Source organism: Durio zibethinus, chromosome 25, assembly GCF_047325235.1.
Source record: "Durio zibethinus cultivar Kanyao isolate XHJ-2024 chromosome 25, ASM4732523v1, whole genome shotgun sequence".
In the NCBI taxonomy this organism is placed as follows: domain Eukaryota; kingdom Viridiplantae; phylum Streptophyta; class Magnoliopsida; order Malvales; family Malvaceae; genus Durio; species Durio zibethinus.
In genome coordinates this window covers 1,351,929-1,379,664 of record NC_143186.1, presented here as the reverse complement: position 1 = coordinate 1,379,664, position 27,736 = coordinate 1,351,929, and the positions used below count along the sequence as shown (strand labels likewise).

The window sequence follows — 27,736 nt, the reverse complement described above, 5'->3', positions numbered from 1 at the left end:
ATCACAAACTCATAATCATCCAAGGGTATTACCTCGATGGTTTCTTTGCCCTTCCAGTCTCCAAGATGTATCTCCACTCCCTACACTACTTTAATGGCTAGAGCCTCATTGGAGTTCACCATCTTAATGTTACCAGTCCCTTTCTACACCTTTAGGCCGAGTTCTTAGGCTCTATCACCTGAAATAAATAAATACATGGCACCCGTGTCCACAAGTGTGCTCACTTTCTTGCCCGCTACCATCAAATTCGCATACATCATTCCCTTTGGCTTGTGGCTTCCCTTACCTTAGATAACATTGAGCACTATTGGCCCAAGCTTTGTTATCCCACCGACTCCCCATTTGACTCATTGTTTATGGTAGCCAGCTTACCCCTCTTTAGGTAGTTTCAAGCTAAATATGGTTGTCCACACTAGTAGCATGAGATTAGCTTCTGATCTTCCTTTGCCTTTCACTTCCTACTGGTGGCTTACCTTGGATGCCTTTGTCTTCCTCTTTATACTGTTAATCATGGTCTCTTCACCTAGACTGTCACTCTTGGCCCCTCTTGTCCCTTCCCTTCCTCTTAGGCTTGGTGGACTTTGACTTGTTCTGTGGCTTGAACTCCACTAAGGACTAAGTGGTGGTTATAGCCTTGGCCAGATTACAAACTCCCCTATTTTGTTACTTGTGCTTCACCCATGGCTTGAACCCATCCATGAAGATAAATAAACCCTCAGTCTCCCTTAGATCTAAAATCTAGAGCATCAATTTAGAGAACTTTTAGATATACTTCCTTATGTCCCCTACTGAGTAAGCTGACATAACTTTGCCCATGCCTCATCATTGGCGTACTCCAAGTAAAACTACTTTTTGAAGTCCTTTTGGAACTCTTCGTAGGTTTTAATCAAGGCACCTCCATGCCTCACATCATCACACCTATGCCTCCATTACAATAAGGCAACATCAGTAAGATACATTGAAGTGATGCTTACCTTAATAGCATCATCCTACATTCTCATAGCTTTGAAGTATTGCTCTATCCCCCATAGATAGTTATCTACTTATTTGGCTACCCTAGTCCCCTTGAACTCTTTGGGCTTAGGAATCTTTACATGGGTCTTAGACACTTTAGTGATCACACCATTCCCAATGGCTATCTTGCAAGTAACAAGCTCCCTCTTGAGCTCCTTTACCTCTTTATGCATGATCTCCATCTAGGCCTCAAGGTTTGCATTCTAATGGGTAATCATATTGATGTCCTCATATAGAGTAACTTGTAACTCACCTTTGAGCTCTTTTTCCATGGATTCTAATGCCTCAAAGTGAGCATCTACTTCATCAAGCTTCTTCTTCTTATTACCTACTGTCACCTTCATCTTGGCCACATGCCTATTTAGGGTAGACCAGATGTCCCTCTAACTAGCTTTCATGCCCCTTCTATGTCCTTCCTCTTAGGCCTTTGCTTGTTAGCTAGCAACATCACTCTGGGATGCCATTTTTGTGAATGCCTTGAGTGCAATCTAAACACCACCGAATAGAACCTACACAGAACCTGCTTCGATACCAATTGTGATAGGCTCTGACCTTTGACTCAGAATCTAAGTAGCGTTAGACTAGGAATGTGTTCCTTAGGTCTAAGTTAACCTATGAACCAAGCATGTAGGAAAACAAACAACTGGAAAGGCAAAATACACAAGTTAGAGACAACATAAAGAATGCTAGAATATGTAGTGTATTATTAAAGAACAATGTGTCTAACGATGTACAACTGAGGGTGGGGTGACCCTCTATTTATAGTTGAGGCCCCTAGCTCTACTTATGGCTATTCCTAAAATCAAGAGATTTACAAGATTCCTAAAAATTGGGGATTACACATTACTACATAGATTACATAAGGCTTTTCCTAATTGTCAAGGTCAACCGGATCCTCCTACTAAATGCTATCGATCTTGGATGCCTTTGGAAAATTTTGGATTAGCCAGGCTTATTTAGGTCCACCTAGGTGTGGTGTGGGCATGTTGCAAGCCTGGCCCTAACTGTGCAAGTAGGCCTACATGTTGGGCGGGTAGTTTGGACTTTTTTCCCATGCTTATTGCATAACCCTTATGACTATCCTTGGTGCTTGAGCCTTGGTCACAAGTGCTCGGGCCTCAGCTTCTGGTGTGCCTGCCCAAGGTGTGACACATGCACATGCCTCAACCACTATTGAGACGTGTTGGCCTTTGGTCTTAGCACTTGCTTCGATTGCCATCAGCACATGCTAGCCATTTATGGAAGTAGTTCTCTTGAACACCATTGGTATGTGTTAAGGTGCGTACCACACACAGGTATCTTGGGCCAAGCCCATGCATCATGCACACCATGATTGGGCAATGCATGAGTTTAGGCATATCTTTATATTTTTACCATGCCAATGCCATTTTTATTACTTATAAACTCATATAAACGCTCACCAGTGCTCGTACCTGGGCCTATCTTAATTCTACTAAACATGAACACCGTGCCTGAGCCTCTTGTGTCTAGATCACTGGCCATACCACTATTCTGGGCTAGTTTCCCATGACCTAGGCCTCTAGTAGGTCTCAAGGCCTAGTCCCCCTAGCTATCAGACCCTATTCCACTAGAACCCTTGGGCCTAAACCAGCTTGCGGTCTATATCGCATGCACATACCTCGACCACCATTATGAAATGTTGGCCCTTGGTTTCAAAACATGCTTCAACCACTATTGGCACATGCTGGCCTTTTGTGCAGCTAGTTCTTTTGAACACCATCGACACTTGCTAGGCCACACACCACATGTAGGTATCCTAAGCTTGAGCCATGCATTATGTGCACCAGATCAGGAAATAGGTTGGTTCAAGAACATCTTCACATTTCTGCCATGCCAATGCCATTTTTATGGCTTGTAAATTCGTATAATGGTCCTCTAAGCCTTCATGTGAAGTTTCTTGGCAAGATGATTCATTTTTTATATTTCATGATTTTTAAAATTTTTTATGGTTCAGGATTTTTGAATTTTTTTTAAAAGGATTTTTCACCCCAAATTTAGTATATGTAATCCTTATATTTTTTTAGTATCCATAAAAAATTCAACTAAAAAATCAAAGTGCAAAAAATTTTGTTACCATTTGAAAAAAGCATCCCCTTTTTAAACACTTGAATGGCTACTGGTTGTGAACCTATAAAAGCTCTTATGCTCTTTAAGGTTGTCAGAGTTGTCAAGGTTCTAAAGGGGATAGAGGGCTAGTATACGAGCCAAGGACCAGCACCCATCGTATATCATGTGTCCACACCCTTTGGCCCCTACCCCTAATCGCCAGAACCCCTAATGTTGCAAGGTTAAGTTCTCCGATGATGCTTCAACGATGGTGCCCAAGGCAAAAAAATGTGGTACCAACACATGCCTTAGCCCAACATATGCACCATGGCCTAGAATCAAACTTCGACTAAGGCCTCAACCATCAATAGCCCATGCTGGATCATAGTGCAGGTGTCACGCCCTGGGTGGGCGCGCCAGGCACATCAGGCGCACCAGCACACGAGCCAGAGGTTGAGGCCCACAGACTAGGTGTGCTGGTGGGTATTCACGCACAAGGCATAGGAGATGAGGCCAGAACGCCCGCCCAGCTTGTAGGCTAGCCCGTGAGGCCAAGGCTTGGCATACAGGCTACCCGGACCACATCCAGAGGGGCCCAAGGTGCTGGATATGCAAGGGAAGCTTCTGAAACCTTGCAAGATCAGTAGGAGCCTCCTAGCAGATTTAGTTGACCCTAAAAATCAAGAGTTGGAATCCTGATTGATTATAATCTGTATAATCCCTTGATTTTAGCCTTTATTCTAGGGATATTGCCATTAAGTGTAATCTGGATCCTCAACTATAAATAAAGGGCTGCTCCACCCTCATTTGTACACCATCAAACACTTCTGTTTCAATGAATAGATAGCATATCCTAGCATTCTGCCTTATTATTCTGTTTCTCTTTAACTTACGTAATCAGCCCTTCCCATTGTTCTAGTGCCCGCACGCTTGTGTTTTAGGCTGACTTAGGCATAAATGAGGAGATTCCAAGCCTAAGGCTGCACGGATTCTAAGTCTAAGGTCGGAGACTGTGACAGTTGGTATTAGAGCAAGTTTGGTTCTGTGTGTTTGTGTTATGCAGGTTAGATCGTGATTGAGGAGATGGCATCCCAAAGTGACGCTGCTAACCAACAACCAGAGGCCCAGGAGCATGGGCGTGGAAGAGGTAGGAAAGCCAATTCAAGAGATATCTAGTCTACCATGGACGGTAGGCTGGCCAAGGTGGAGGTGACCATGGGTGACATGGGGGAAAAGCTTGAGGAAGTAGAGACTCACATTGTATCGCTAGACTCCATGGGGGAGGAGATCCAAGGTGAGCTATAGGCTGCTCGCAACAAAGGCATGGATGTGATCACCCAAAAGAATCAGACCTTGGAGGCTGAAATGTTAACCTTGTGAGATGGCATGGAAGCCATGCGCCAGCGGATGAAAGAGCTTACTAGTGAGCTTGTTGCTTATAAGACTGCCATTAGGAATAGCATGTTTGCCGGAGTGTCCAAATCCAGATTGGATGTCCCCAAACCTAAGGAGTTCAATGGGACTAGGGCAGCCAAGGAAGTGGACAACTACCTATAGGGTATAGAGCAGTACTTTCAGGCCATGGGCATGTAAGACGAGGCGATAAAGGTAAGCACCGCTGTTATGTAACTCACTGATGTAGCCTTATTGTGATGGAGGCACAGGTGTGATGATGTCAAGCATGGGAGCGCTATGATTGGAACCTGGGCAGAGTTCCAAAAGGAGTTCAAAGAGTAATTTTACCCGGAGTATGCCGATGATGAGGCGCGGGCAAAGTTACGCAGGCTGAGCCAGCAAGGGGACATAAGGGAGTATGTCCAAAAATTCTCTGAACTGATGCTATAGATCTCGGATCTAGGTGAAAATGATGCCTTATTTGCTTTCATGGATGGGCTGAAGTCATGGGTGAAGCATGAGCTACAACGGAAGGGAGTTCATGACTTGGCTAAAGCTATGACTACTATTGAGGCATTGATAGAGTTCAAGCCTCTGAACAAGTTCGAGTCTTCCAAGCCCAAGGGTAAGGGTAGGGATGATAGGGACCGGAAGAAGTAGTCCAAGGGGAAGGACCGTGATCGGGAGTCCAAAGATGGGGACCGAGACGGTTCAACCAAGGATGGCGAGAAGAAGCCACCAGCAGGCAAGTCGAAAGCAAAGGGGGATCGAGAGCCATTAGCATGCTACCTATGTGAAGGGAGCCACATAGCACGTAATTGCCCGTAGAAGGGCAAGCTGGCTACTGTAGACAAGGAGTCTGACGAGGAGCTAGAGTCAGGGGCAGTAAAGCTTAGGTCATTGGTACTCAATGCTGTCCAGAGTAAGGGAAGCCGCAAGCCAAAGGGCTTGATGTTTGCAGATCTGATGGTTATGGGTCAAAAGGTGAGCGCACTGAAGGACACAGGTGCCACACATCTTTTTATTTCAGGTGATGGAGCCTGAAAGCTCAGACTAAAGGTGCAGAAAGGGACTGGTACCATTAAAATGGTGAACTCCAAAGAGGTTCCAACCATTAGAGTAACGCGGGGAGTGGAGTTGCAGCTTGGAGACTGGAAAGGTAAGGAAACCATAGAGGTAATACCCCTTGACGACTATGAGTTTGTGATTGGGTTGGATTTCTTTATTCGGATTAACACCCTCATTGTGCCTTTTATTGATTGTGTTTGCATCCTGGATGCATGGTGCCGATGCCTAGTGCCATTGAGAAGAGGGTCTGGAGTTAGGTCGTGGGTGGTGTCAACCATCCAATTTGCCAAGGCGGTAAGCAAATAAGAAGACACCTTCTTGGCAGCCCTGAAATATGATGAACCAAGGGAGAAAGAGACTGAGTCACCCTTGGAGGTGCTAAAAGTGCTAAAGACTTTTAGTGATGTGATACCCGCAAAGCTACCTAGCCAGCTGCCACCTAAGAGGGAGGTGGACCACAAGATTGAGCTGGTGTCCGAGGCCAAGCCACCAGCTAAAGCCCTTTACCGAATGTCCCCACCAGAGTTGAAGAAGTTGAGGAAGTAGCTTAAAGAGTTAGTTGATGCTGGCTTCATCAGGCCATCGAAGGCACCCTATGGTGCACCAGTTCTATTCCATTGCAAGCATGATGGGTCGTTACGGCTATGCATAGACTACCGGGCTTTGAACAAGCTAACCGTCAAGAACAAGTACCCCATCCCACTCATTACGAACTTGTTCGACTAACTTGGGAGTGCAAGGTGGTTCACCAAGCTGAATTTGAGGTCGAGCTACTATCAAGTTAGGATCGTGAAGAGAAATGAGCAAAAGATAGCATGTGTCACTCAGTAAGGTTTGTATGAGTTCTTGGTAATGCCTTTCGGACTCACGATGCCCCAGCAACATTCTGTACCCTTATGAACAAGGTATTTCAATCGTTCCTTGATCGATTTGTTGTGGTTTATTTGGATGACATTGTGATCTATAGCCAGACTTTCGGAGAGCATGTAGACCACTTGAGATAGGTGTTTGAGGTGTTGTGGGTGCACAAGCTGTTTGTCAAGAGGGAGAAGTGCTCATTCACCCAGCAAGAGATCCCGTTCCTAGGCCACATAGTGAGAGGTGGCAGGAGACGCATGGATGAAGGCAAGGTGCACACCATCCTGGAGTGGCAACCACCAGCCAAGGTCAATGAGTTAAGATCATTCCTTGGGCTGGTTAACTACTACAGGTGCTTCATCAAAGGTCACTTAGCAATAGCCACGCCATTGACTGACTTGCTCAAGAAAGAGAGAGCATAGGAGTGGAGCGTAAGGTGCTAGGAAGCCTTTGATAGGTTGAAATAGGCTGTGATCGAGGAGCCAGTCTTGGCCTTGCCAAACCATGCCAAGCCATATGAGGTGCATACGGATGCATCAGACTTTGCCATAGGGGCTGTGTTGATGCAGGAGGGACGTCTAGTCGCGTTCGAAAGCAGGAAGCTAAACGAGACTGAGCGCAAGTACACGATCCAAAAGAAAGACATGGCTACAGTGGTGCACTGTTTGTGCACTTGATGCCATTACCTGTTGGGGTCGAGGTTCATGGTTAGGACAGACAATATGGTGACCAGCTACTTCTGGACGCAAAAGAAGCTGTCCCTCAAGCAGGTGAGATGGTAAGATTTCGTTGTAGTATTTGATTTTTAGATGGAGTACAAGCCGAGACGGGTGAACCTAGTGGTAGACACCCTGAGCAGAAAGGCTAACCTTGCTGCCATTAGCCAACCAGAGGGGTCACTGGTGCCACGCATCAAGGAGGGACTTGCGCATGATCCTATAGCCAAGGCTCTCATAGAGTATGCCCAGCAAGGTAAGACTAGGCAGTTTTGGTTACAAGATGGTTTGCTATACACCAGGGGCAGTAGACTGTTTGTGCCGTAGCACGGGAAGCTCCGTAAGGAAGTTTTACAAGAATGTCATGATTTAAGGTGGGCTAAACACCTAGGAGTGAGCCTACTGTGGTGATGACAGGTAATAAAGAATTAGGGTTCAATCCTAGAGGGAGCCTGAGAAATGGCTACCATATCCAAGGAAAGAAGTAGTCACACAAATTACCCAATCCTAACACGAAAAGGTAGTGACAATAAATAAGACTATCGGGCACTATAATTCTTGTAACTAGAATGAGTACAACCTAAATCTCTTAATGAGTATCCATTTGAGGGCAAGTCTAGTGCCAACAATCACAATAATTCTAGCTCTGATAGTGTATATTTAAGTTGTTACAGTTAAAAAGCTCATAGTTAGAACTAGGGTTAGGTCTTCCGATCTACCTTATGGTGAGCATCAATCTACTCATCCCTACTATTAGTAATGCACTCCTAGCCTTAACTATTCGGGTCATTCCTCTAACGCTGTTACTTTGAAAAAATTAGAGTGCTAAAAATAGGCCTACCTTATATAGATTAGCATGGGATAACATCATAGGATTTCAATCCTATTGTGTTGGCCTTCGGGATCAGAGTAATGATTAATAGGGATAGTTAACGGTATTCATATTTCATAGTCAGAGCTAAAATTCTTGGATTTATGAAAGATGAACAATTGCAAAAGCATTTGCCAAGTTGTTTCCATTAATCAATAATGAAAGTTGGGGTTTTGAAGACAATTAGATGCCATCCTAGTCTCAAACATAAATGATGCCAACCAAGGATCGATGGATGTTGCTTTTAGGACTTCATCAACACCTTATGAGAAATTAAAGTCTTTGGGTTCTAGGGGGAGTATGGTCGCAAGGCTAAAACTTAAAGGAATTGAGGGAAATGCACCACCAGGAGTAAAGTTGTGGCTTAATTTGACTTAACACAAAGAAATTTACCAATTCTAAACATAGTAAGGATTGATAGACTAAGAGCTCTTTCTTGATTCTATAGGTGGTGGTGCATGGTTGTTCTTAGTTGGTGGAGTGATTTTTTTGGTTAATTTTGTTAACAAATGAGACCTCAGCGTGCTAACTAGCTATACGAAGGTGATCCTTCCTGGCTAGCTTCTTAAAGGGACTATGGCCGCTTAGGTCAAGGAAGTTAGAGGTAATAATAGGTATGTATGTAATACCCTTAGATGTTCTAGGCCACACGCATGCTACATTGACGTAGTTAACAAGTCGATAGCTTTGGCTGATAGGCTTGGGTTATCTTTGAAATTTCATTACGATAGGGATAGATCATTCAAATTGTTGGTCTTCAACAAGGAATTCCTAGTAAGTGTGAGTCATCAGCTTGCTTTGATTATGTTCCTACACTTTGTACATTCTACCTATTGCTCTTATTGATTGAATGGTCTAGAAAAGTGTTCGGATCATGACAAAGTAGATGTGTCACTTCCTATAACATCATGAGAAGTCCATTAAACCTTATCATTTAGAGGAAGAAGAAGTCATAACAAGCTTTTCGAAGGTGAACCTGCTAAAGGATCATTGTCAAAACCCACCAATGAACAAACCGAGAATGCTTTAACAAAACATTGAAGGGTCAAGGTTGCCTCCATGCCTCAAGCCTTTTTGACCTCAGGCAGGCATGATGGTCTCTTTGTTCCATCTCTTAAGCAAGTGAAATGATCAGTGTCATCACCCACAACTAAATAAAAAACCCCCGGTGCAAATTGCACCAAATAACTGAAATGAAAAAGAGTGCATGTGCCATCACTATCCCATTCACAGTGAATACATGAGCAACACCATAACTTTTTTTGTTGTGAAAAACCAAACTAACTCTTGGCAACAGATATCTTGGCTTTTGCATCAATTAAGAACATCACAAAATGTAATACTTGGTGTGAATTGCAGAATCCTATGAACTATCGAGTCTTTGAACACGAGTTACACCCCAAGCCATTAGGCATAGGGCATGCCTACTTGGGTGTCATGCATCGTCACCCTTTCTAACCACCCGTCCATAAAGCTTCAAGTGAAGGGGTAAAAGATGGCATATCATAATCTCGTCAGCTATGGTTAGCCCAAAAGCAGGTCCCCAGTAATGATAGCACCATGATTATTAGTGGTCAAGCTCTTGGCATGCCTTGTCTCTGGTGACAAATGCTCATTGTCCATTTGGACCCTATCGGACCCATCGGATCGCTCAATCGATGCTCACATCGTGACCTTAAGTCAGGTGAGATTACTGTTGAGTTTAAACATATCAATAAGTAGAGGAAAAAAAACTTACTAGGATTCCTCTAATAATGGCTAGTGAAACAAAAAAAGCCTAGCTTGAAAATTGAGAGCCCTTGGCATCCAAATTATAGTCTAAAATAGCTTCCTCAAAGGCATACTGGCCCTATGTTCCCTAAAAAAGGGAACCAAAGAGGGTGAGAGCCCCATTGTGCTTGGACCCTATTACACCATGAGGAGGTATCTGTGATTTAGGTTGTTTGGGAATGCAGCCCTAATCGATCAATAAATTCTATCCAAAATCGAATACGAGAAGAGACTAATAACAAACAAATAGCACAAGTGAAAGATGGAAAGGACTTTGAAAAAAAAGTCAAAGAGTGCTTGAAATTATTGAAGCAAAGTAGATGGAGGATGTCAACATGCCCTAGTCAAAAGTGGAATGGCGAGAGTTGGTCCATCGATCAACTTGAGGTATGGATCAATGCAAGTCATGGCAATTGCCCAAGCTCGAGCTTTCGATATGCCCATAAAGACACTATCATAGCAATTGTGGAATGCAACACACAACATCTTGGCATGCCTCAACACTGACATGCTCCCAACATCAGCCTACAAGCTCCTTATCAAGCTCATCTTGAAACATAGGCCAAAGAGTTTGGCATGTGTGTGAGTCAATGGGTTAGAAAACCCATAAGGCATAAGGAAGCTGATTAATGGGATCCATCACAGGTGCTAACATGTGTGCAAGTCAATGGGTTAGAAAACCTATAAGGCACAAGCAAGCTAATTGACAGGGTCCCTCTTGGGTGCACTATTGATTGACCTTGATCTTTTAAGAAGAGTTTGAGTGTGAGCATGCCTGTTAGGACTTGAAAGATGATGAACTATGCCTAAGTAAGGTGAAGCCAAAGGAAACATTGGTGGAGGCCTGCAGTAATACTAATGTGCAAATCATTCATCTAACTTAGGATAGGGATAAAAAACTAATCAAACTATCTAGTAGCTAATTTCATCTGAAGTTTCCCTCAAGAGAGTTGGAGCCCTTAGCAAGTTTTATTGAGTAAAGCAAATGAATAAAGGCATTGGGGGTGTAAAATTCTCAAACTTTAAATAGGTAAGATGATGTAGCTGCTTTGTTAAGCCACATCACAGAATCAAGAGTTCTAAGTGTTGGTAAGCGGAATTGGCGATGCAAGATGAACCATAAGCTAGGTTACGATGTGCAACTACATGTTAATCTAAAACCCATAATGGGTGTTGATAATTTAAGACAACAGGATGGTGGTCATGGAAGTCAAAATCCATTAAGGCGTGTGTAACAACTCACCTACCAAATCAACTAGCCTAAAAAATAGATGGCGCTTAAGTGCGTGACTTGTACCCAACTATCGAGCAAGGGCCAGGCCCTAATGAGTAAGAGGGCACAATGATTGCTACAAAACTTGAGGTATGAACCTAGGTGAAGACTGTCAGTGTAGATCTTGGTAGTACTAGCAAATATTCAAATGAAAATTTTGAAGGCGAATAAGGGGAAAGGTTCCATGTAACATGGGTTAGTCAATCTTAAAAGATTGAGGAAGCCCATCTGATAGCACTTCTGACATAATCTTTGAAAACAAATTAGGTTAAAATTCTTGAACTAGGACATGGTGGCTAACAACAATGTTTGGGAGTCTAGAGACCTTGTAAGGACCTCAAGAAGTGTTATCTTTTTTGTTGAATAGCCTAGCCACCTTGGAAATAGCTCAACCAGAGATAAGGTCTAGTAGTCAGAAGAGCATTGCATGTCATGTGGTATCCAGTGCACCCCTGGTAACCCTTAAAAATTTGATGGACTGAGTGCCATCCATGCCTAGTCATACTCATAACCACATCAACTCTCAACAACCATGTGCCAGTGGTGGTAAAGCACTTGCCTTAACTACCATCGACATAAGCTGGCCCTTAGTACAAGGACTTACCTCGACCAGCATCGACACATACTAGCCTTAGGTGTGGGCATATGCCTCAATCAACATTGGCACAATCTGGACCTAGTGCAGGCACATGCCTTGATTAGCCTCGATAGAAGATGGCTCTTAGTGTGAGTAGTTGCATTGAACACCATCGCTACATGTTAGGCCTTAGTGTAGGCACAAGCCTCGACCACCATCGACACTTGTGGACCCTCAGTGTAGGATATGCCTACTTGAAAAAAGTGTCCTCATTTTAGATGCTTTAATATCTAATGCTAGCATATTTGTAAAATCTCTCATACTTTTTAGAGGGTGGTTGTTTAGGCCCTTTTTTCACCCTGAAAAAAGTAGGTGTGTGTGATATGCCTATTGTTGCGTACATCCACAGCAACATCCTTGGAGAAAAATCTAGGTTATGCATGCCTTTTGGCTATTTTATCCATTGACTAGTTGCTTCAATGACCGGAAGGTGCTTATAGCCTTGACCAATTGGCATGCATGTGGAAAAAAAACTCAACTGTGTCGGGCACAAGCCCATGACTATGGTTGATGTTGCCTGATACCCCTGACCAAGTCTCTGAATCAAGCAGTTGCTCCATAGGGTGGTGCAAGTAGAAGCTACGATTGTGGCTTGGCTTGGCCAAGTCTCTTAGGTATTTAGCAGTCTCATGGTCCTTTCCTAGCCACCATAAAATTGCCTTGGCTTGTCCAAACTCATACACACAGTCAATGCTGGCCAAGACCCCTAGAACAAGTCCTTGAATCAAGCAATGTCCCCTTAAGATGGTGATAGTAGAGTTTGCATGTGCAGTCCTAGCTAGACCAAACATTGGTGGTGTCGTGCTATTGTTGCCTGTTGGATGGCAGGGGTAGTATCATGGCCCTTGCTTTTGTTTTTCCTATGATAATAGAGTTTGTGTGTATGGTCCCATAGACTAGTTTGTGGACCGTGCACATGCACATGCCTCAACCACCATCAGGACATGTTGACCCTTGGTGTCGACATATGCTTCAACCACTATCGGCACATGTTGGCCCTTTGTGCAGGTAGTTCCCTCGAACAAGATCGGTACGTGATGGGCCACGTACCATGTGTAGATATCCTGAGCCTAGGCCATACACCATGTATGTCACAATCGGGTAGTAGGTGGGTTTAGGTATATCTTTATATTTCTACCATGTCAATGCCATTTTTATGGCTTGTAAATTCATATAATGGTCCTCTAGGCCTTCATATGAAGTTTCAAGGGAAGATTACTCATTTTTTATTTTTCATGATTTTTGAAATTTTTTGGTTTGAGATTTTTGAAAATTTTGTAGAAGGATTTTTGGCCCTAAATTTCGTGTGTCGTGTTCCTTGTAATTTTTTTAGCACTCATAAAAAAATTCAGCTAAAAAATCAAAATGTACAAGATTTTATGGCCATTTGAAAAAATAATCCTTATTTCAAACACTTAAATGTGCCCTGGCTACGAACCTATAAAAGTTGTTATGCTCTTTAAGAGGGTGTGAGTTGTCTAGGTTCTTTGGGGATAGGGGTCAATATAAAGGTCGAGGACCAGCACCCATCACACATCATGTACACACACCTTTTGTCCCCTCACCAGTAATTGCCAAAACCCTGAATGCCATAGGTCTAGTTCTCTAAGATGCTTTGGTGATGGTGCCCTAGATAAAACAATACAACACTAGCACATGCCTAAGCCTAGCATATGCACCATGGCCCAAGATCAAACTTCGACCAAGGCCTCAACCATCAATGACCCATGCTGGCACATGGTGCGGGTACATGCCTTGATCATCATCAACACAAGCTAGCCTTTGGTTTAGGCACTTGCCTTGGCCACTATCAACGCAAGCTATCCCTTGGTATGGGCACTTACCTTGACCACCATCCGCATATGCTAGCCCATGGTATGGGATGTGCTTTGATCAATATTGGTAGAAGATGGCCCTTGGTGTGGGTAGTTGCCTTAAACACCATCACCACATGCTAGGCATTGGTGTGGGCAATGCATCGACCACCATTGGCATCTACAAACCATCGATATGGGATTTGCCTATTTGAAAAAAGTGTCGTCATTTTAGACACTTTAATGTCTACTGTTAGCATATTTGTAAAATCTCTCATGCTTTTAAAGGGATGGCTGTTCGGGCCCCACTTTCCACCCCTTATGAGGGGAGTAGGTGTGCATGATGGGCCTATCATTGCATACATCCACGATAACATCCCTGGAGCAAAATCTAGATCGTGCATGCCTTACAGCCATTTTGTCCGATAATTGGTTACTCCAGTGACCCATAAGTGCCCATGGCCTTAACCAGTTGGCATGCATTTAGAAAAGAGGTTGGTTGTGCCGAGCTCAAGCCTTTGCCTATGGTTGATGCTGCCTTGGACCCCAGACCAAGTCCTTAAATCAAGCAATAGCTTCATGGGGTGGCACAAGTAGAAGCTACAGTCACAGGCTTGGCCTGGCCTAGCCAAGTCTTTCGGCTATTTGGCATCCTCATGGTCCCTTTTCGTTGACCACAAAAATGCCTTGGCCTAGCCAAGCTCGGTACGCAGCTAAAGCTATCCAAGACCCTAGGAGCAAGTCTTTAAATTAGGTAACATCCCTCTGGGGTGGTGATAGCAAAGTTTGTGTGTGCAATCCTAGCCAAACCAAGCATTGGTAGTGTCATGCCATTATTGCTTGTTGGATGATAAGGGCAGTCTTATGGCCCTTGCTTGTGTTTTTTTCAAGTCAAGTGATTATGATGTGGCCTCATACATTGTTTCCTCCACTCACTCATTGAGTAATCGATCAGGTGCATTGTGGACTAGTACGCATGGATGCTATCACTAGTACGTAATAGGCATATGAGTGGTACTATGGTTATGCATGTTGGCAAGCTTTATGCTCAATACATCAAACTGTCAACTCGCCATCCTCTTTAATCTTCCCCTATGTGGTCATGGTACATTAGGGGCATAATTAGGATCCTACGCCACATACCTAAATTGATGGAAACCAGAGGTCTTGCCATCCTTTATCCTTCTTAAGTCTTTAAGGGCTACGGGTAGGACCTCAATCGTGCCTTGTGACCCAAGTGTGCCACCCAAACCTCCACGATCGCATTAGAGCACCTGTGTTTGATCGTTTCTTGGATGTGGAACATTTTATAGTTGCAAGCTTTTGACCCTTGTTTGTTTGATGCCATGCGTTCCATGTGCTTGACACTTATGCTTTGTGTTGGCTCTCTCTTATGCTTGATTGGTGCATTGAGGCTTATGTGGTGCCAATGTCTCGATGGAATGCTACTTGGTTGATCCTGCTAGTAATCATATGCTTATCTCAAAGATTAAGCCTTGTATGTGTAAGTATGAACCAATTTAGACTATGAAACTGCAAATGGCTCATTCAATCAATTATAGTTTGGTTGATAGTATCTACTACTCAGATAACCATAGTAATTCTAGAGCTAATACATGCAACAAACCCTGACTTTTGGAAGGGATGCATTTATTAGATAAAAGGTTAGTGCAGGCTTTGCCTGTTGCTCTAATGATTCATGATAACTTGAAGGATCAGACAACCTTTGTGCCACTGACACATCATTCAAATTTTTATCCTATCAACTTTTAATGGTAGGATAGTGGCCTACTATTGTGGTGACAGGTAATGGAGAATTAGGTTCGATTCCAGATAAAGTGCCTAAGAAACAACTACCACATCCAAGGAAAGCAGCAGGCACACAAATTAGCCAATCCTAACATAAGGAGGTAGTCATAATAAACAACAATACCGAGCTCTATAGTTCTAGTAATTGGAATGAGTACAATCCAAATCCTATACTGAGGATCCATTTGAAGGCAAGTCTAGTGCCAGCAGCCATAGTAATTCTAGCTCTAATATCATATATTTAAGTTGTTGTAGTTATAAAACTTATAGTTGGAACTAGGTTTGGGTCATCTGATTTACCTTATGATGAGCACCAATCTACTCATCTTTACTGTCAGCAATACACTATTGGCCTTACTGACCAGGTCATTCCTCCAACACTGTTACTTTGAAAAAATTAAAGTGCTCAAAGTAGGCCTACACTTGTATACATTAGCATGGGATAACATCACAGGAATTTGGTCCTGTTACATTGGCCTTTAGAAACTGAGTAACGATTAATAGGGATAATTAAGGGCATTTGTATTTCATAGTCAAAGGTGAAATTCTTGGATTTATGAAAGACAAACAACTATGAAAGCTTTTGCCATTGATGTTTTCATTAATCAAGAACAAAATTTGGGGGCTCAAAGACAATTAGATACCGTCCTAGTCTTAACCATAAATGATGCCAACTAGGGATCAATGGATGTTACTTTTAGGACTCTGTTGGCACTTTATGAGAAATCAAAGTCTTTGGGTTCTAGGGGGAGTATGGACACAAGGTTAAAACTTAAAAGAATTGATGGAACGGCACCACTAAGAGTGGTGCCTGTAGCTTAATTTGACTCAACCTAGGAAAACTTCCAGGTCTAGACATAGTAAGGATTGACAAACTGAAAGCTATTTCTTAATTCTATGGGTGGTGGTGCATGGCTATTCATAGTTGGAGGAGTAATTTGTCTAATTAATTTCATTAATGAATGAGACCTCAGCTCGTTAACTAGCTAAGCAGAGGTGATCCCTTGTGGCTAGCTTCTTAGAAGGACTATGGCTACTTAAGCCAAGGAAGTTTAAGGCAATAATAGGTCTTGTGATGCCCTTAAATGTTTTAGGCCACACCTCACTACATCAATGCATTGAACGAGTCTATAGCATTGGCTAATAGGCCCAAGTAATCTTTGAAATTTCATCATGATGGGGAGAAATCATTGCAATTGTTGGTCTTCAATGAGGAATTCCTAGTACTACCCATTGCTCTTTCAATTGAATGGTCTAATATCTAATCCTTCATGGCTAACTTCTTAGAGGGACTATGGCCACTTACGCTAAGGAAGTTTGAGGCACTAGTAGGTCTGTGATGCCCTTAGATGTTCTAGGCCACATGCACACTACACTGATGTATTCAACAAGTCTATAGCCTAAGCAGATAGGCCTAGAAAATCTTTGAAATTTCATTGTGATGGGAATAGATTATTGCAATTATTGGTCTTTAATAAGGAATTCCTTACGAATCATTAGCTCATGTTGACTACATCCCTACCCTTTGTGTTCACTTCCCATCACTCCTACCAATTGAATGGTCTTGTGAATTGTTCAGATCATGGCAATGTGGATAGTTTGCTGCTCATGACATCGCAAGAAGTCCACTGAACCTTATCTTTTAGAGGAAACAAAAGTCATGACAAGGTTTCCATAAGAGAACTCACTCAATGAATGACCCACAAACACGTTAATGAAACACCAAGGGGGCAAGGGTGCGTCCATGCCCTGAGCTCCTTTCGGCCTTGAGCTGGCACAATGGTTACTCCGTTCCACCTTTAGGGTAGGTGAAATGATCGTCGTCATTGCCTACGACCAAAGAATGAGCTCTCAGTATGAATCATGCCCAGGAATCAAAATGACAAAGTGCATGTGAGCAATTGCCATTCCATTCACAGTGCATGCATGAGTGGCACCGTGACTCCTTTGTCATGAAAAACCAAAGCAACTCTTGGCAATGGATATCTCAGCTCTCACATCAATGAAAAACATAGCAAAATGTGATAATTAGTGTGAATTGTAAAATCTTATGAACCATTGAGTCTTTGAATGCAAGTTGTGCCCAAGCCATTAGCCTAAGGGCACACCTACTTAGGTGTTATGCATCATCGCCCCCTTCTACCCCCCACCCATCGGGCTCCAAATGAAGGGGTGAAAGATGGCCTTCCATATCTTATCGGTTATGGTTAGCCTAAAAGTGAGTCCCGGACAATGATAGCACTGTGATCGTTAGTGGTAAAGCTCCTAGCATGCCTTATCTCCAGCAACACGCACTCATTGTCCATTCAAACCCCTTGCATCACTCAATCAATGCTCGCATCGTAACCCTAGGTCTGATGGGATTATTCACTGAGTTTAAGCATATCAATAAGCAGAGGAAAAGAACTTATCAAGATTTCCTTAGAAATGGTGAGTGAACTAGGAATAGCCCAGCTTGAGAATCAGGCACCCCTAGTATATAAATTGTAGCATAGAGAAGCATCCTTGGCAACTGATTGGGCCTAAGTCCTCTGGAAAAAGGCATTAGAGAGGGTGAGAGCCCTGTTGTGCTTGGACACTATCACACTATAAGGCACTATTTGTGAGTTAGCTTGTTTGGGAATGTAGCCCTAATCGGGCAGTAAATTCCATCCAAGGCTAAATATAGGCAAGAGATCGATAGCAAACAAGTACCACGAGGGAAAGATGAAAAGGACTTTGAAAAGATAGTCAAAGAGTGCTTAAAATTATTGCAAGGAAAATGGATAGGGGCCAATGATGCACCTTGATCAGATGTGGAATGACAAGAGTCGATCCACCGATTGACTCAGGGCATGGACAGACATAGGTTACAATGGTGGCCCAAGCTCAAGCTTTTGATATGTCCATAGAGACATCATCAAAGCGATCATGGATTATAGCATGCACCATCTCGGTGTGCCCTAGCATCAGTATGCTCTCAATGTTGGCCTGTGGGCTCTCCATTTGGCCTATCTTGAAATGGACCAAGGGGTCTAACATGTGTATGAGTCAATAGGCTAAAAAACCCATAAGGCGTAAAGAAGCTGAGATCCCTCATGGGTGCATTACTAACTAACCTTAATCTTTTGAAAAGGGTTTGAATGTGAACATGCTTATCAAGACCTAAAAGATGGTGAACTATGCCTGAACGAGATGAATCTACAGTAAACTTTGGTGGAGGCTCACAAGGATACTAATATGCAAATTGTTCATCTGACTTGGGTATAGGGTCGAAAGACTAATCGAACCTTCTAGTAGTTAGTTTCCTTCAAAGTTTCCTTCAGGATAGCTAGAGCCCTTAGCGAGTTCTATCAGGTAAAACAAATGATTAGAGGCATTGAAGGTGCAAATTTTCAAACTTTAAATAGATAGGACGTTATGACTGCTTTGTTGAGCTACACTATGGATTCGAGTGCTCCAAGTGGACCATTTTTAGTAAGCAAAACTGGTGATAAGGGATGAACTAAAAGTTGAGTTATGGTACCCACTACACTCTAACCTAGAACCTACAAAGTGTGTTGGTCTGGTTACGTAGCCTAGAATCAAACTTTAGCCAAGGCCTTAACCATCAACAGCCCATGTTGGTGAATGGTGCAAGAACATGCCTCCACCATCATCGGCACAAGCTAGCTTTTGGTACGGGCACTTACCTTGACCAACCACCATCGACACAAGCTGGCCCTTAGTATGGGCACTTGCCTCAACCACTATCGACACATGTTGGACCACCATCGACACATGTCGACCCTTAGTATGGGCATTTGCCTCAACCTCTATTGGCACATGCTAGCCCTGGTTATGGACACAAGCCTTAATCATCATCAGCATAATTTGGACCTAGTGTAGGCACATGCCTCAATCAACATTAGTAAAAGATGGCCTTTAGTATGAGTGATTACCTTAAACAATATCACCACATGCTAAGCAATGGTGCAAGCACATGCCTCAACCACTATCAGCACCTATGGACCTTTGGTGTAGGTTATAACAATTTAAAAAAAATGTCTCTATTTTAAACACTTTAATGTCTACTGCTAGCATATTTGTAAAATCTCTCATGCTCTTTAAAGGGTGATTGTTCAGCCCCTCTCTCCCATATTGGAAGAGTAGGTGTGCATGCTAGGCCTATCATTGCATACATCCACAACAATATCCCTGGAGCAAAATCTAGGTCGTGCATGCTTTCTAGCTGTTTTGTTCGATGACTAGTTGCTTTGATGACCTATAAGTGCCAATGGCCTTTATCGATTAGTATGCATTCAGAAAAGGAGCTTGGCTATGTTGAACTTAAGCCCATACCTGCGGCTGATGCTACCCCAAACCATAGATCAAGTCACTGAATTAGGCAATGGCTCCATGGGCTGGCACAAGCAGAAGCTATAGTTGTAAGCTTGGCCTAGCGAAGTCTCTTCGATAATTGGTAGTCTTGTGGTCCCTTATTGTCGACTAGAAAAATGCCTTGCCATGGCCAAGCCTGTGCACATAGCTAATGTTGCTTAAGACCCTAGGAACAATTCCATGAAACAAGCAAGGTCCCCCTACGTTGGTGATGCAAGGGTTTACGTGTGTGGTCCCGACCAGACCAAACATTGGTGGTGTCATGCCATTTTGCTTGTTGGATGGCAAGAGCAATCTTATGGCCCTTGCTTATTTTTTTTCCCATGGCAAGCGGTTGTGGTGTGGCCTCAAATGTTGTTTCCTCTGCTCACTTGTCAAGTAATTGATTGGGTGCATTACAGAATGGTGTGCGTGGATGCTGCCACTTGTAAGTAAGGGCATATGAGTGGTGCAATGGTTACATGTGTTGGTAAGCACCATGCTCGATGAATCAAACTGTCGACCCATCATCCTCTTCAATCTCTCTCCCATGTGGTCATTGTACCTTAGGGGCACAATTGGGATCCTGTGTGGCATGCCTAAATCAATGGGAACTAGTTGTCTTGCTATCCTTCATCCATCTTGTCGCCTTAGAGGCTATAGGTTAGACCTCAATATGCTCCCTATCCTAAGTGTGCCACCCAAGCCTCTATGGCCACATTGGTGCACCTGTGTTCAATCATGCTCTCAAAAATGAAGCATTTTATGGGCACGGGCTCTCAGCCCTTGTTTGCCTAATGCCATGCATTATACATGCTTAACACTTGTGCTCTATGTTAGCTTTTTTCGTTGCTCGATCGATGCATTAAGGCCCACGCTATGCGAAAAACCTAAAAGAATGCTACCTAGTTGATCCTACTAGTAGTCATATGCTTATCTCAAAGATTAAGCCATGTATGTGAGAGTATGAACTAATTTAGACTGTGAAACTATGAATGGCTCATTAAATCAGTTATAGTTTGTTTGATGGTATCTACTACTCGAATAACCATAGTAATTCTAGAGGTAATATATGTAACAAACCCTAACTTCTGGAAAGGATGCATTTATTAGATAAAAGGTCGATGCGGGCTTTGCCTATTGCTCTAATTATTCATGATAACTTGACGGATTACACACCTTTTATGCTGATGATGTATCATTCAAATTTTTGCCTTATCAACTTTTGATGGTAGGAGAGTGACCTACTATGGTGGTAAGAATGATAGAGAATTAGGGCTTGATTCTGGAAAGGTAGCCTGAGAAATGGCTACCGTATCTAATGAAGGTAGTAGGGGCACAAATTACCCAATCTTGACATGAAGAGGTAGTGACAACAAATAACAATACTGAGCTGTATGAGTCTGGTAATTAGAATGTGTACAATCAAATCCCTTTATGAGGATCCATTGGAGGGCAAGTTTGGTGCTAGTAACTACGGTAATTCCAGCTCCAATAGCGTATATTTAAGTTGTTGCAATTAAAAAGCTCATAGTTGGAATTAGGGTTGGGTTGTCCGATTTGCCTCATAGTGAACATTGGTCTATTCATCCCTGCTATCAGTGATGCACTCCTAGCCTTAACTGCTAAGTATTCCTTTGATGTTGCTACTTTAAAGAAATTAGAGTGCTCAAAGCAAACCTACGCTTGTATATAGTAGCATGAGATAGCATCACCAGATGCTGGCCTATTATTTCCTTGGACACCATCAATAGATGCTAGCCCCTTGGTGTAGGCAAGATGTTGCCTCAATCACCATTGCTCGATGCCGGCACTTGGTGTAAGAACTTACCTCTACCACTATCCTTGCAAGTGGGCCCTTGGTATAGGTTGTTGCCTCAGACACCTCTTTCGAAAATGTCGGCACTTGGTATAAGTTGTTGCCTAAGACACCCTTTTGGTAGATGCTAGCACTTTGTGTGGCATGTGTACCATGACATTTCCACCCAAGGCACTTGTCTACCCTTCATTCACCATCAACACCAAATGATGTTCAGTGCATGTGTCACCAATTTTGGTCTTAAGCTAAACTTCATTTGGCCTTAGATAGGGAATCGACTCCATCTACTTAAGTCAAACAACAAAACTCAAGTGCTCAGTATAATTCCAGCTTGTCAAACATTCTTTTACAGCATTGGGCCTTCTAGAAGCTCACAAATCTAATCCAAACCATAGTTGTGTTCAAGTGTGACCACACTTGGGTTTGACCATGCCCCTACACCTCGATCATCAAAGCTCGTACCTCAGTCTGATTGTGTCCCTGTGCATCGCACACCAGCACCCATACCTGAGCCTAGCTCAATTCTGCCAAACCTAAATACTAAGCCTGAGACTTTGAAGTTTTAATCACTATCCATACCTTTGTTTTGAGCTAGTTCCTTACAACTTGGGCCTCCAGTAGGCCTCAAGGCTTGGTCTCCCTAGCTGTCGAACCATATCTTGCTAGGACCCTTGGGCATGGACCAGCTTGCAAATCATGAAACATGCACATGCCTCGACCACCATCGAGACATGTTGGCCCTTGGTTTCAGCATATGCTTTGAATGCCACTAGCACATGCTGGCCATTTGTACAGGCAGTTCCTTCAAACACCACAGCAAATGCTGGGGCACACACTCCATACATAGGTATCCTAGGCTTGAGCTATGCACCATGCACACCATGATTGGGCAGTAGGTGGGTTTAGGCACATCTTTAAATTTTTGTTGTGCCAATGCCATCTTTATGGCTTGTAAATTCATATAAGCACTCACCAATGCCTACAGCTGGGCCTGGCTTAATTTTGCCAAACATAAACACTGTGCCTAAGCATCTTAAGCCCTAATCACTACCTATACCACTATTATGGGCTAGTTCCCAAGTGACCTGGGCCTCCAGTAGGCTTCAAGGCTTGGCACCTCTGGCTGTTAGACCCTATCTCGCTAAAACCCTTAGGCATGGACCAACTTATGGACCATGACTCATGCACATTTCTTGACCACCATTGGGACATGTTGGCCCTTGGTCTCGACACATGCTTTAACCACCATGGGCAAATGTTGGCCCTTTATGTGTGTAGTTCCCTCGAAAACCATCGACATATGTTAGGGTGCACACCACGGACAAGTATCTTAGGCTCGAGCCATGCACCATTTGCATCATGATCGAGTAGTAGGTGGGTTCATGCACATATTCATATTTCTACCATGCCAATGCCATTTTTATGGCTTGTAAATTTATATAAGCACTCATCAGCACCTATACCTTGGCTATCTCAATTCTGTCAAAAAAGTACTCTGTGCCTGAGCCTCTTGAGTCTTGATCACAGCCTATACCACTATTTCAGCCTAATTCCCTATGACTTGGGCCTGGATTAGTTTGCTATTCTTGATACATGTACATGCCTCGACCATAATCGGGACAAGTTGGCACTTGGCCTCAGCACATGCTTTGACCACCATTGGCACATGCTTGCCCTTTGTGTGGATAGTTCCCTCGAACACCATTGGCACATGCTGGGTAGTACTCTATGTGTAAGTATCTTAAGCTAAGGCTGCACACCATGTGCATCATGACTGAGCAGTAGGTTGGTTCTAGAACATCTTCATATTTCTACCATGCTAATGCCATTTTTATAGCTTGTAAATTCATATAATGGTCCCCTAAGCCTTTATGTGAAGTTTCATGGTGAGATGACTCATTTTTATTTTTCATAATTTTTAAAATTTTTTACGGTTTGGGATTTTTTAAAATTTTTTTAAAAGTGTTTTGGCCCCAAATTTGGTATACATGATCCTTGTATATATTTTAGCATCCACAAAAAAATTTAGCTAAAAAATTGAAGTGTAGAAGATTTTGTGGCCATTTGAGAAAGGATCCCCATTTCAAGCACTTGAATGGCTATGGCTTCAAACTTGTAAAAGCTCTTATACTCTTTCAAGGGATGTGAGTGGTCGAGGTTTCTTGGGGACAGGGGACCAATATAAGGGTCAAGGACTAGCACCCATCACACATCATGTGCATACATCCCCCGGCTCTTCACCTGCAATCATCGAAACACCTAATGCTACCGATCAAGTTCTTTAACAATGCTTTGGTGATGCTACCCCAGGCAAAAAAATGTAGCACCAGCACATGCCCAAGCCTAGCATGTTCATCATGGCCCAGAATCAAACTTTGGTCAAGACCTTAACCATTAATAGCCTGTCTAGTGCACGGTGCAAGCATATGCCTCGACCATTATCAGCATAAGCTCGCCTTTGGTACATGCACTTTCCTCAATCATTATCGGTATAAGCTGGCCCTTGGCATAGGCACTTACCTCGACCACTATCGATACATGCTAGAGCACCATCGGCACAAGCTGGCCATTGGTATAGGCACTTGCCTCAATCACCATCGACACATTCTAGCCCTTAGTGTGAGCACATACCTCGATTAGCATTGGCAAAAGATGGCCCTTGGTGCAAGTAGTTGCCTCAAACACCATCACCACATGCTAGGCCTTGGTGCAGGCACATGCCTCAACCACCATCGACACCTATGGTCTTTCGATGTAGGATATGCCTATTTGAAAAAAGTGTCTTTGTTTTGGGCACTTTAATATCTACTACCAGCATATCCATAAAATCTCTCATGCTCTTTAAGGTGTGGTTATGTGGGCCCCCTCTTCCTTTACGGGGGGAGTAGGTGTGTATGATGGGCCATCATTGTGTACATCCACAGCAACATGCTTAGAGCAAAATCCAGGTCATGTATGCCTTCTGGCCACTTTGCCTAATGATTAGTTACTCCAGTGACCTGTAGGTGCCCATAGCCTAGAATAGTTACTGTGCATATGAAAAAGGGGCTTAGTTGTGTCAAGCTCAAGCCTATGCCTTTGGTTGATGCTACCTTAAACCTTAGACCAAGTCTTTGAATCGAGCATGGCTCTATGGGTGGTGCAAGCAAAAGCTACGATCATGGGCTCGACTTGGCCAAGTCTCTCAGGTATTTGGTAGTCTCATGGTCCCATCCCATTGACCATAATAACACCTTAACCTGGCCAAGCCTGTGGATCCAACTGCTACTGCCCCATACCCTAGGAACAATCTTTGAATCAAGTAACGCTCTCCTGGGATGGTGATAGTAGAGTTTGCATGTGCAGTTTTGACTAGACCAAGCATTGGTGGTGTCATGCTATTGTTGCTTGTTGGATGATAGGGGCAGTTTCGTCCCCCTTGCATGTGTTTTTACTATGCCAAGCAATTGTGGCATGGCCTTATACATAATTTCCTCCACTTGCTCATCGAGTAATTAATTGAGTGCTTTATGGACCGATGTGCATGGATGCTACCACTTGTACGTAATGGGCATATGAGTATTGGCAGACTCCATGCTTGATGCATCAAGCTATCAACCTATCATCCTCTTCAATCTCCCCTATGTGGCCATCATACCCTAAGGGTGTAATCGGGATCCTACATTGCATACCTAAATCGATGGAAATTGAATATCTTGCCATCTCTCATCTATCTTGTGTCTTTAAGGGCTATGAGTCAGACCTCAATCATGCCTCTTGTCCTGAGTGTCCCACCTAAACCTTTGTGGCTGCATTGGTGCATAAATGTTTAATCATGCTCTCAAATGAGGAACATTTTATGGGCACTAGCTCTTAGCTTTTGTTCGTTCGATGCCATGCATTTCACGTGCTCAACACTTGTACTCCGTGTTGGCTCTTTCCATCACTCGATCATTCCAACAAGGCCCATATAGTGCCAATGTCCTAAAGGAATGCTACTTGGATGATTCTGCTAGAAATCATATGCTTGTCTCAAAAATTAAGCCATACACATTTAAGTATGAACTAATTCAGATCGTGAAACTATGAATGGCCCATTAAATCAGTTATAGTTTGTTTGATGGTATCTATGACTTGAATAAATGTAGTAATTCTAGAGCTAATACATGCAACAAACCCTAACTTCTAGAAGGGATGCATTTATTAGATAAAATGTCAATGTAGGCTTTGCTCGTTGCTCTGATGATTCATGATAACTAGGCAGATCATTTGGCCTTTGTGTCTACGATGCATCATTCAAATTTCTACCTTATGAACGTTCGATGGTAGGATAGCGGCCTACTATGGTGGTGATGGGTGATGAAGAATTAGGGTTTGATCATGGAGAGGGTTCCTAAGAAACAGCTACCACATCCAATAAAGGCAACAGGCATGCAAATTACACAATCTTAACATAGAGAGCTAGTGACAATAAATAACAATACAAGGCTCTATGAGTCTAGTAATTGGAATGAGTACAATCTAAATCCTTTAACAAAGATCCACTGGAGGGCAAGTCTGGTGCTAGCAACCATAGTAATTCCAACTCCAATAATGTATATTTAAGTTGTTGAAGTTAAAAAGCTCATAGTTGGAACTAAGGTTGGGTCATTTGGTTTGCTTCATGGTGAGCACTGGTCTACTCAACCCTACTATCAGTGATGCACTCCTAGCTTTAACTGGTAAGATCATTCCTCTAGTGCTATTACTTTGAAGAAATTAGAGTGCTCAAAATAGACCTATGCTTGTATACATTAGCATGGGATAACATCATAGGTTTTGGTCCTATTGTGTTAGCCTTCAGGATCGAAGTAATGATTAACAAGGATAGTTAAGGGCATTCATATTTCATAGGCAGAGGTGAAATTCATGGATTTATGAAAGATGAACAACAGCGAAAGCATTTGCCAAGTATGTTTTCATTAATCAAGAATGAAAGTTGGTGGCTCAAAGATGATCATATACTATCCTACTCTCAACCATAAATGATGCCAACCAGGGATTGAAAGATGTTACTTTTAAGACTCCATTAGCACCTTATGAGAAATCAAAGTCTTTGGGTTCCTAGGTGGAGCATGGCTGCAAGGTTGAAACCTAAAGGAATTGATAGAAGGGCACCACCAAGAGTGGAGCCTATAGCTTAATTTGACTCAACATGGGGAAACATACCAGGTCCAGACATAGTAAGAATTGATAGACTGAGAGCTCTTTCTTGATTCTATAAGTGGTGGTGCTAGGCCATTCTTAGTTGGTGATATGATTTGTCCGGTTAATTCCATTAACGAATAAGACCTTAGCCTGCTAACTAGCTATACGGAGGTGATCCTTTGTGGCTAGCTTTCTAGAGGCACTATGGCCACTTAGGCCAAGGAAGTTTAAGCCAATAATAGGTATGGGATGCCCTTAGATGTTATGGGCTGCACAAGCACTACACTAATGCATTCAACAAGTCTATAGCCTTGGCCGACAGGCTCGAATAATCAAAATTTCATTACCATAGGGATATATCATTGCAATTATTGGTTTTCAACAAGGAATTCCTAGCAAGTGTGAGTCATCAACTCATGTTGACTACCTCCCTACCCTTTGCACAGAATGGCTGTCACTCTTACCAATTGACTATTTTGGTGAAGTATTCAAATCATGGCAACATGAATGGTTCACTACCTATGATGTGTCAAGAAGTCCTCTGAACCTTATCATTTAGAGGAAGAAGAAGTCATAACAAGGTTTCAATAGGTGAACCTGCAGAAGGATCATTGTCAAAACCCACTCAATGAATGACCCATAAATGCATTAACCAAACACTAAGGGGGTGAGGGTGCTTCCATGCCCCAAGCCCTTTTTAGCCTTAGGGTGGGCATGATAGTCACTTCGTTCTACCTCTCAGGCAAGCAAAGCAATCGATGTCATCGATCGTGGCCAAATAATAAACCCTAACATGAATTGTACCAAGGAACTGGAATGAAAAATAGCATCTGCACCTTTGCCATCCCTTTTGTGGTGCGTGCACGGGTGGGACTATGACTCTTTTGGTTGTGAAAAACCAAAATGACTCTTGGTAATGGATATCTCAGCTCTCACATTGATGAAGAATGTACTAAAAATGTGATACTTGGTGTGAATTGCAGAAGCCTATGAACCATCGAGTCTTTGAATGCAAGTTACGCAACAAGCCATCAGGCCGAGGGTACGCCTACCTAGGTGTCATGCATCGTCACCCCCTCCAACCCCCTACCCATTAGGCTTTAGGTGATGGGGGTAGAAGA

At 43.0% G+C, this 27,736-nt stretch overlaps 1 non-coding gene and 5 pseudogenes across 1 annotated transcript; all 6 read left to right on the top strand.

Moving 5' to 3' along the window:
- The first annotated feature begins 9,271 nt into the window (after positions 1–9,271).
- On the top strand, positions 9,272–9,427 carry LOC149511461 (5.8S ribosomal RNA; annotated as a pseudogene).
- Positions 9,428–9,659: 232 nt separating this feature from the next.
- LOC149511460 (25S ribosomal RNA) lies at positions 9,660–11,580 on the top strand (annotated as a pseudogene).
- Positions 11,581–14,929: 3,349 nt separating this feature from the next.
- LOC149511459 (18S ribosomal RNA) lies at positions 14,930–16,993 on the top strand (annotated as a pseudogene).
- Positions 16,994–17,259: 266 nt separating this feature from the next.
- Positions 17,260–17,414, top strand: LOC149511458 (5.8S ribosomal RNA). The gene has a single exon (XR_016333878.1). It is a non-coding gene; the product is annotated as a 5.8S ribosomal RNA (ribosomal RNA).
- An 8,010-nt stretch (positions 17,415–25,424) lies between these two features.
- Positions 25,425–27,229, top strand: LOC149511457 (18S ribosomal RNA; annotated as a pseudogene).
- Positions 27,230–27,520: 291 nt separating this feature from the next.
- LOC149511456 (5.8S ribosomal RNA) lies at positions 27,521–27,677 on the top strand (annotated as a pseudogene).
- The last annotated feature ends 59 nt before the right edge of the window (positions 27,678–27,736 follow it).